General features: G+C 30.4%; 1 long non-coding RNA gene across 2 annotated transcripts in view; it reads left to right on the top strand.

Moving 5' to 3' along the window:
* Nucleotides 1-11,180, top strand: part of LOC145269258 (uncharacterized) — a 205,835-nt gene that overhangs the window by 51,196 nt on the left and 143,459 nt on the right. The window lies entirely within an intron of this gene.

Here is an 11,180-nt window from a genome sequence, read left to right as displayed (position 1 = left end):
CACACTCATACGCACATATCCTCGAGTGACCTTGATGCCTTCATAATATATATATATATTAGATGGCCGGCTCGGCATTGCCCGGTCGAAAAATACGCTTAAATATGATATGTTCGTATTATATTATTTCGAGAATCGAAAACAAATCATTTCGCTTACGATATACTTTTTTCTTTGACGTTAATCCCTGAGCTATGAAGTCATATTTGCTGCAATGGTAAAAATAAAAACAAGAACCAATAACTATTACGTTACGCATGCATATTCGTAATGCCGTCGTTCAACCATCACCTGGAAAATTCCATTTTTTTTTTAATTTCACACGTTTGGACCGATTTTCTATATACATAAATATCATATATATATATATATATATATATATATATATATATATATCATATATATATACTGTTTTAACAAAAGCCAAGACTTCAAGACATGGGTTGATAGTAACAAAAAGTGTATTTCAGTGTTAGTTACACTTGTTTCAAGATAATATTGTGATAAGGCCCACAAGGCAGTGGTGTTTGATTTTGGGGTTAGTTCCTCTAGTCTTCGCCCAACCAAGGGAACTCACAAACAGTGGAGTAGGGGTTGGTAGTGTGCCAGGGCATGTCCACACATCGGTGGACCATAACGCACTACCTCTGGTGTCCCCTACTACTCTGAGATCTCCTACATGTTTAGCCTGGGGCCGCAAGGCACCCAGTTGCCGTGTGTGGCCAATATATAATATTATATATATATATATATATATATATATATATATATATATATATATATAGTGTAAAATTTTGTTGAAATTTCAAAGACTCGCGTTTTCTTTTTATAACCTTCGTTTATTTCCTGGATTTTTCCATTACAATTGTTTCATTAGTGGGTCGGCAATTTTAAGATTTATGTGTCCATAAAAATATCCTGTCCCCACCAACTTCTTCAGATGTTTATCCATTGGATTTTTACAACAAAAGGTATATTTTTAACATGCTGAACATCGTATTCAAGTAAAAAGATTTCCAAAGCCATGCCTCCTCACATCCTCCATCTTTTGGTGTTATGTGAAGATAGTTTTCTGTTTTAACCCGTAGTTTCGTATTTTCAGTTTCTATTTATTTTTTATTTATTAATTATTTTTGTTTTAATTTCCCCTTTTTTCTATTTGTTTTTTTTTCCAATTATCATATAATTTTATTTCTATGCGTGTTTATTTTTATATTCCTGTTTTGCTTGATGTTTGAATTCGTATTATTACTCGATCCTTCTGTTTAAAGGGGAGGTCACTCTCATGGAATCATTTTTAATTAAATATCTGTTTTTGTGCAAACATCCGTGGATTACATCTAGTCGTTTGTTTAATAATTTTTCTTTTGATTTTAGTATATGGTATGATTCTAATATACATAGGTTGCATCTTTTCGATTTGCTAGGTTTATATTTTTCCCCTTCATCAATTATTGGACATCTTAATTAATATTCAGTTTTATTTTTCTTTAATTTCTTAATCCATACGGCTAAAGTGGTTGAGTTTTTCTTTGTGTTTTTTCCGGTTGTTTTCGTTATTACTATTGATTCTGTTTCTATTTCCGTTATAATAGTTGTAGTTGTCACTATTGTTAGGATCTTTTCTCTTCTTGTTTTCAATATATATATATATATATATATATATATATATATATATATATAATATAAAAATGTAACACGGAAATTACGTAATTGTCGATGCAATAATTTATTTCAATCTTATGGTATTTTCAAGCATCTTACCTAGACAATTACATTTTTGATACTCAAAAATGCTTGAAAATAGCATAAGGTTGAAATAAATTATTGCATCGACAATTATGTAATTTCCGTGTTATATTTTTATGTTATTGCTCTGTTTACCACATTGAGCTCTCATACCCGGATTTCCTCTGGAGTCATTCCATTATAACACTATATATATATATATATATATATATATATATATATAATGTATGTATAATATTACATAGATATATAATATTGTATAGATATATAATATTACATATATATATATAATATTACATAGATATATAATATTGTATAGATATATAATATTACATATATATATATAATATTACATAGATATATAATATTGTATAGATATATAATATTACATATATATATAATATTACATAGATATATAATATTGTATAGATATATAATATTATATATATGTATAATATTACATAGATATATAATATTGTATAGATATATAATATTACATATATATATAATATTACATAGATATATAATATTGTATAGATATATAATATTACAAGTATATATAATATTACATAGATATATAATATTACATATATATATAATATTATATATGTAATATTATACATAATATTATATATGTAATATATATGTAATATTATATATGTAATATTATATATATAATATTATATATATAATATTATATATATACTTTACGTATAATATATATATATATATATATATATATATATATATATATATATATATATATATGTATGTATGTATGTATGTATAGGAAGTAGGTGTCATTATTTCCTGTACAACACCTCCCACCCCGTCTTTCTAAGGATTTCTTTTCTTAGCATAACTCAAAGCCTGACATTTATCCTTAGCATCCATCCTCTTAATCCCTGTGTATTACATGTTGGAGAAAAACGAAATGAAACGTTAAAAGTATACAATTCTGACACATCCTCTTTCGGGTTTCCGCTCCCCGATTGGCACAGTTATTTGAAGGATTACCGGGTCTTCAATCATTAGAATACGCCTGACACACGATCAGCCGTTGTTGGATTGAAACTGTTACGTCTATTGTCCCCCACATCCTTGCAAAATATTCGCACTACTCGTGTAACTACAACATATTTTGTTCTTCTTTTGACATAGGAGTCACCATCTATCAAGGTCCGGTGGGCATTCTAGGATAAGGGTTTATGAGTGTACAGTAGTCAATCGTAAAACGTCGTAGTAATTATTAGTAGTGGAAATTTGGTAAATTGGATTACTTAAGAGGACGGTTTGACAAGAATTTGTTTACCTTTGACTTGAAGACGACCAAATTGTAGTCAGTTGGAAAGCAGGCAAACAGAACAGAGTTCCACAAGTGTGCAGTTTTAATAAACAAGCTTTGTTCGTGGAATCTAGTTTAGGTTTAGACACAGATAAAGAGTGTGGGGAAATTATTGATAGTGGTTTCAGATAGATGAGTGTTTTCCGTTAAAGTTTGGCGAGGGTGGGCATAGATTGGAGCTCAGACGAGCACTATCCATGAAAATAATGATGTCAACACATTCCCCTACTCCCTATCTGTTCCTAAATCTAAGCGTAAATTCCATGAACAAAGTTCATTTTCTAGAATGGTCTGCCTGCAAAACTTTATACCGCGGTATTACTTTTCGGATGACTACAACAGGGTCGTTTTCAAGTCTAATATTTTTTGAGCCGTTCTCTTAAATAATTAAACTCCACCCAATTTTCACCACTACCCACAATTATGCTGTTGTCTCATAAACCTCCGTAGTCTAGTAATAATTAAAAATAAATTAATTAAAAAATAAATTAAAAAGGAATTAAATTAAAAATCAATTAAATTAACAATCAATAAAATTAAAAATGAATCAAATTTAAAATGAATTAAATTAATTAAGTTAAAAATAAATTAAGTTAAAAATAAATTAAAGTAAAAATACATTAAATTAAAAATACATTAAATTAAAAATACATTAAATTAAAACTACATTGAATTAAAAATACATTCAATTAAAAATAGATTAAATGAAAATTAACTGAATTAAAAATAAATTAAGTTAAAATACATTAAATTAAATATGCATTAAATAAAAAATAAATTAAATGAGAAATAATTTTAAAACTTAATTAAATTAAAAATACATTAATTAAAAATAAATTACTTTAACAAATACATTAAAATAAAAATATATTAAGTTAAAAATTAAATTAAGTTATAAATAAATTAAATTAAAAATGAATCATTTTTAAAAAATTTAAAAATAAAATAAATCAAAAAGTCATTAAATTAAAAATAAATTAAATAAGAGAATAAATTAAATAGATACATAGATAATAAAAATAAAATTAAAATTAAAAAAAGATAAATTAAAAATGAATTAAATTAAAAATAAATTAAATTAAAAATGAATTGAATTAAAAATAAATTAAATAAAAATAAATTAAATAAAAAATAAATTAAATTAAAGATAAACTAAATTAAAAATGAATAAATAAATAAATAAAAAGTATAAAGCAACACTATATGAAAAAATATTATCACAGACTATTTGCCCAAGATGAGCATCCAGACAGTTCCTCAGCCTTCATATTGTCCACACCTTGCTCCTTGTGACGTTTGGTTATGCTCTAAGCTCAAGGAAAATCAAGAAGCTGTCGTTATGGAGCAATTGAGGCGAAAGGAAGAGGCTATGACGAGGGCCATTCACACGCATACACAAAAGGACTTCCATGGAACAATTCCAGAAGTTGTTGGAGCAGCAAGTGCAGACAGCCGGAGGAGATTACTTCTAAGAGGACTGTGTGTACTATGAATAAAAGTGCCCATACGAAAAAAGAAAGTCTAGAAACTTATCGAAGGCACCTTGTATTTAATATTCAATGAAAAGAACAAAACCATTTTTTTTCTAGAAACAATAAGCAAAAACATTTCTCTCATAAACAGACATCTTTTTTTTTTTTTTTACCTACTATCACCAATAAAACAATAATAATGACTGTTTCTAGTTCCCGTAAAATTATTGGTATTATATTGGTTTTCTTCGGGCACGTCGAGGGTCACCATTTTAGGGTTCGTGCTTTTAGGACACAACCTAAGAAAATAAATAATTCAACACAACAACTTCAATAAATGTAACAAAGAAAAGGTTTACTCAGGCGAATGTTCACATGGAGATATTATCCCTGGGTAAAAGCTGAACTCTGGCTACCTAGTGCTATCGCGGTAGTTATTCCCAGTGGGAATCGTCGATACTGAAAGAGATGACACAGAGGCGGAGAGAGAGAGAGGGCGAAGAAAAAGGCTCTAATCCGCTTGGCATCTCTCTCAGTAAGGAAGAGGTTGTGGCTTCAAACCGGAAGCTGTCCGATCTCCTTAGGGGAGAGAAGGGATCAATGTACCGCACCCCTGATTGGTCAGTATATGGCAAAATAACACAGGGGAGAGGCATTTACTTAGGAAAGAAAAAAGTTCAATTTGTTTCTGCTACACGGTCCTCTGACGAGTTCTGCGTATTTATTGCTTGTATTATTTGGATTGTTTTCACTATTGTTCTCATTTTAGTTGTTTTTTCCATAACGTTTCTGCCGAGGTAACCTCCGACCCTCTTTAGGTGCATTCACACTGGATATTATTAGTGAATTGTGAAATATGTGTTTGTTTGTTTTTTCCTTCCCCAACGAACATAGCCGTTAGAAATTCAAAACGCAAGTAGCACCAAGTCTATTTCCGTTCTGAATTTTTAATGGCTACGTCTGTTGGGGGAGAAAAAAACAAAGCAAAATCCAAACAATATTTTTCACTGTTCACCAATATCATCCAGACGATCGTAGGTTACATCGGCCGAAACGTACTGCGTGCTTGTTTTGTTCTCTCTCTCTCTCTCTCTCTCTTTGATCTGCACTCTGTAGTCCGCTGAAATGGCAAAATATACAATATAGCAGTTCTCATCATTCTTGTTAATTAGTACGACGCCTGGTCTCTTTGCTTGGATGAGTTTATCTTTTTGTACCTCAACGTAAAGCAAGATTTTGTGATTTTCTTTTTCCACTGTCGCCATTTTGTGCCTGTACCATTTGGGGTCGTTTGAAGAATTCACACTGCTCTGCTTTCCCTACGCAGTAATGCTTGTTCTTGTATTCTTTGGGGGGGGGGTTGTTTGCCGCATTAACTTATTATGTAGTTTATTGTTTCGTCTCCTTGTTCATAGAATCTACATTTACTGTTTTCCTATGATTGTCAATTTTTATCACATATTTTAGTTTTATTTTCGTTGTTTGTTTATTTTTTCTTTATTTGTGTGTTCTCTTGTTTGTTTTTTGATGTTTTTTTTTTTTTACAAAGGAATCGCCATTTATCAAGGCCAAGAGGCCACTCAATGATAAGAGTTAATGAGTGTATAGTAGTCAATTGGACAATATAGTAATTGTTAGTAGTGGAAATTTAATAAATTGGATTACTTAAGGGGATGGCTCATCAAGAATTTGTTTATGTAAGACTTGAAGACGACTATAGTTAGTTGGAAAGCAGGGACTAGTTCCACAAGCGTGTAGTTCCAAGAAAGAAACTTTGTTCATGGAATCTACGTTTATGTTTAGGCACAGATAAAGAGTGGGAGAAAATATTGATAGTGGGTTCAGCTAGACTAGTGTCTTCGTGAAAGTCAGGCCTGGGTGCCCATTGATTGGAGCTCAGACGAGCACAACTGTGTTTTATGTATTATTATTGGCTCACATGGAGCTTTCACACTAGTCAGCAAACGATCTGATTGGAGACCTGTGGTGTTCTCTGGAAGCTGAGTGACAACAAGTCTCCCCGGACGTCCAGCTCTCTCCTCCTCGTCCTTCGATAGCATTTGCAAATGAATTTGCATCATCGCAACAGCCGCTTACCATTGATTTCTCGCTGGCAGTGGCCATTAGGTTTATACTGGAATTTGAGTGGCACTAAGCCTCCCCAAGATCCCAGTTCTCTTCGCACTTTTCCAGCGGAAGTCTGGACAGTGCTCCCTCCTCGGTCTTTCCACCCTCCTTGACCCTCCTCGGCTCTTTGGTATCAATCACTTTTCTATTGGAGGGAACGGTGGTGATATTATTATTATTATTATTATTATTATTATTATTATTATTATTATTATTGATGACGATGATGATAATGACAATAAAACAATCACATCGTAAACCTAATTTTATTATTATTGCTGATAATAATAATAATAAAATTAGGTTTACGATGTGATTAGTGGACTAAATTCAACAACCGGAAATAACACTTCCGTTTTGTTTTAGTACATTCAATGTCAATCCTTTTTTTTTTTTTTTCATAAAACCATCCTTCCGCTCCCGTCTCTCTCTTCTCCCTCTTCTCTCTCTCTCCCTCTCTCTCTCTCTCTTTCTCTGTCTTTCTCCCTCTCTGCTTCTTTCGATTCACGAGATTGTGTCCACAGAGGGCATTTTGTCTATTTATAGTCAAAGGCCGAGAAAAGAGGATTACAGAAAAGAAGAATTTGAACGAGGAATTTTAAATATAATTACGGTGGAATACAACACGCTGGTTTCCCAATGTGTGTGTGTGTGTGTGTGTGTGTGTGTGTGTGTGTGTGTGTGTGTGTGTGTGTGTGCGCGTGCGCGCGCACGCGCGTGTGTGTGTTTGTTTGTGTGTACGTGTGCGTGTGTGTGTCTGTGCGCGCGCGTGTGTTTGCGTGTGCGTGTGTTTGTGCGTGTGCGCGTGTGTGTGCGCGCGTGTGTGTGTGTACGCGTGTGTGTGTGTGTGCGCGTGCGCATGTGTGTGCGCATGTGTGTACGCATGTGTGTGCGTGTGTGTGTTTGTTTGTGTGTACGTGTGTGTGTGTGTGTGGAGGGGACCAAGAAAATTTAAAGACATTCTTTAACTTCTCCAGTATTCCGTTCTTAATGTACTTAGACGCCATATTCCTAATCTGTTCTAAATTATTCTTTCTTACTATTCAACAAGGCCCAAAAGATACAGTTTCACCTTTCATGATCCCATATGCGACGTCCCTTTGCGTTGTACATCTGGTTTCTGTATGTCCGGCTTGAGCCTGTAGCTCGTGTGTGTTCGTCTCCGCATTCAAGGGTTCCGGTTTCATTGTTATCTGTTGCATCTTCTCAGTCATCCCTCTAATTCCAATCTCTCCCATATGTTTTTCAAAGTTTTTTTTGTACTATTCCTAGTGCTCTTACGATAAATAGTGTTACCTTGACTTTCTTCACCTTCCGACTGACTGAAATAAAATATTATATTAGACAAAAGTAAAGTCAAATAAAGAATTTTAGAAAAGAAAATTAAGCACAAAAAAAAAAAGATAAATAAATAAATTCCGGTGGGGAATTATCACGTGTTGAGATTTTCTCCTCTAACATGTCGAATTGAAAACGAAAACCTTACGAAAATGGCGTTTGGTTTGGCTTCCCCGGTCGGAGAAAAGATTAAAAAATACAGTAAAAAAAAAAAAAAAATAGAATACGTTTACACGTATTAAACTTTTTTCTTCTTAACCAAGAGACACCTCAAACGCATCAAAGGCTTTTCATTTCATCAACACTTGCTTGCTTTTCGGGATTGTCGGTGCTTATAGCTTATATTTGACGTCCCTGTGTTTTTTTTTTTTTTTTTTTTTTTTTTTTACATCTGTAGCAGTTTGTGTACATATGTCCAGTTTGTACCTGTAGTTCGTGCGTGAGTCTCCCCATTCAAGGGGTTTCCTTAATATTTCAGCCCTTTTCATCTGTTGCATCTTCTCAGTCATCCCTCTGATTCCAATCTCCCCCATACTTTTTTCCAAGTTTTATTTTATTTATTTTTTTTTTTTTTGGTATTGCTCCTAGTGTTCCTACAATAAATAGTGTTACCTTGACTTTCTTCACCTTCCATATTCCTTGGAGCTCTCTGGCCAGTTCCATGTATTCATTATCTATATATTGATACGATAGTGTGTGTGTCACGCTTATATCCGGGTCGTTTAATTGTAGTGTACATCCATTTCTTGTCATGAATAATTTTACCAAGAATTTTTCATAAATTTTTGTTTTTGTTTCGATTATAACTGATAGCTATAAAGTAATCTATTTTTTTTTATAAATAATTTTAACAAGAATTGAATTCTTCATAAGTTTACGTTTCAGTTTCGATTATGGCTGAAGGAACTCAAGTTATATATATATATATATATATATATATATATATATATATATATATATATATATATATATATATATACATACATACATACAGGGTGTCCACAAAGTATGTCTACATTATGTAGCCAGACTTTGTGGACACCGTGTAGATTATATAGCCAGACTTTGTGGGCACCGTGTAGATTATGCAGCCAGACTTTGTGGAATAACTGTGTGTGTGTATATATATATATATATATATATATATATATATATATATATATATATATATATATATATATACAGTGATGATCATATTTATTGGAACGGTAAAATAAAAGTTAAATTTTGTCTAATAAATTCTAAAAAAGGGATTAAATTAAAGAAAATAACAAAGTATATTATGTATAACGAATGAAACGCTAATGTCTACAGGTATTTAATAATCAGTAATATATATATATATATATATATATATATATATATATATATATATACTAGATATATACTAGATATATATACTATATATATACATATACTAGATATATATATACTAGGTATATACATATATATATATATATACTAAGTATATATATAATATAGTTATATTTACAATATATATATATATACTAGATATATATATATACTACATATATATACTAGATATATATATATATACTAGAGATATATATATACATACTATATATATATATTAGATATATATATATACACACTAGATATATATACATACTAGATATATATATATGTATATATATATACTAGATATATATATATACTAGATATATATATGCATATATATACTAATTATAAATATATATACACTATATATATTTGTATTTATATATACTAGATATATATATACTATATATATATGTATATATGTATAGTAGATATATTTAGATATACTATATATTTAGATATACTATATATATATATATATATATATATATATATATATACTTTCTTTATATATATACATATACTATATATAGACTATATCTCTCTCTTTCTCTCTCTCTCCCTGTATGTATATGTGTGTGTGTGTGTGTTTGTGTGTGTGTGTGTGTGTGTGTGTGTGTTTGTAGTAATTTATAAAATATATATGGCGATTAAGCTACACTTAATATTCCGCGTTTCATCCACTCTAGGACTCCTCAGGCTTATGCGCGAGTCCTAGAGTGGATGAAACGCGGAATATTCAGTGTAGCTTAATCGCCATATATATTTTATAAATTACTAACTAGCTCTACCTACGTATTGAGCACTTTTGAAGTAAATACTTAAAGTTAACGCATAAATCTATACTTTCGTATATTAATTTTATGTGGGTAAATTAAGTAATTATTTATATATATATATATATATATATATATATATATATATATATATATATTGTTTGTTTTTTGTTTTGTTTTTTGAAAAAGAAATCAAGCTGAGTTGTCAGTTATAAGGAAAATCCGAAATTAAGAACGTATATATATAATTTTGGACAAGTCATTGGTACTGTCGGTTTCACACCCGATAATTAGGACAGTTTTAGATACCCATATCAAGCTCTTGTTAAACAGTACTCATCCGAGTAGTTGTTGACGAGAGCTTGATATCGGTAACTAAAACTAAAATATATCAAATACTAAATATATCATTAAGAATTGAAGATGTAGTTTTAACGAAATGAAAATGTGTCCAGATACGTACAAAATTTGTATTTTTTTCAAACATATCTGATGAGATGTCCACAACGAAAATTGTTATATAATATAAAATTTTAAATCGTCTGATTTATGCTGAAACAATTGTAATACGTTAAAAAATACAAACATGAAGATTTTCCTTTTTATTTTGATTTTTGCTGCCAGTGTATATATATATATATATATATATATATATATATATATAGTGTAAAATTTTGTTGAAAATTCAAAACTCACGTCTTCTTTTTATAACCTTCGTTTATTTCAACAAAATTTTACATTATATAGATGGAAAGTAACGACATTCGAAAACAAACATATACATATGTAAAAGAGATTTAGAAGGCTGTCACAATGCGAGGAATGAATTATAGTCGCCGTTGGTAAGAGGAGACGAGAACAAGTGGCGATTTACAAATCAATAAGTACATATATATATATATATATATATATATATATATATATATATATATATATATATATATTCAGTTGTATGGTAAAATGTCTTACTTGTAATTCCATGCGACGTATTCCATTACTAATTTCGGAAAAATT

The sequence above is a fragment of the Euprymna scolopes genome, chromosome 45, assembly GCF_053919585.1.
Source record: "Euprymna scolopes isolate OS-2025 chromosome 45, ASM5391958v1, whole genome shotgun sequence".
In the NCBI taxonomy this organism is placed as follows: Eukaryota; Metazoa; Mollusca; class Cephalopoda; order Sepiida; family Sepiolidae; genus Euprymna; species Euprymna scolopes.
This window is presented reverse-complemented; position numbering and strand designations above follow the sequence as displayed.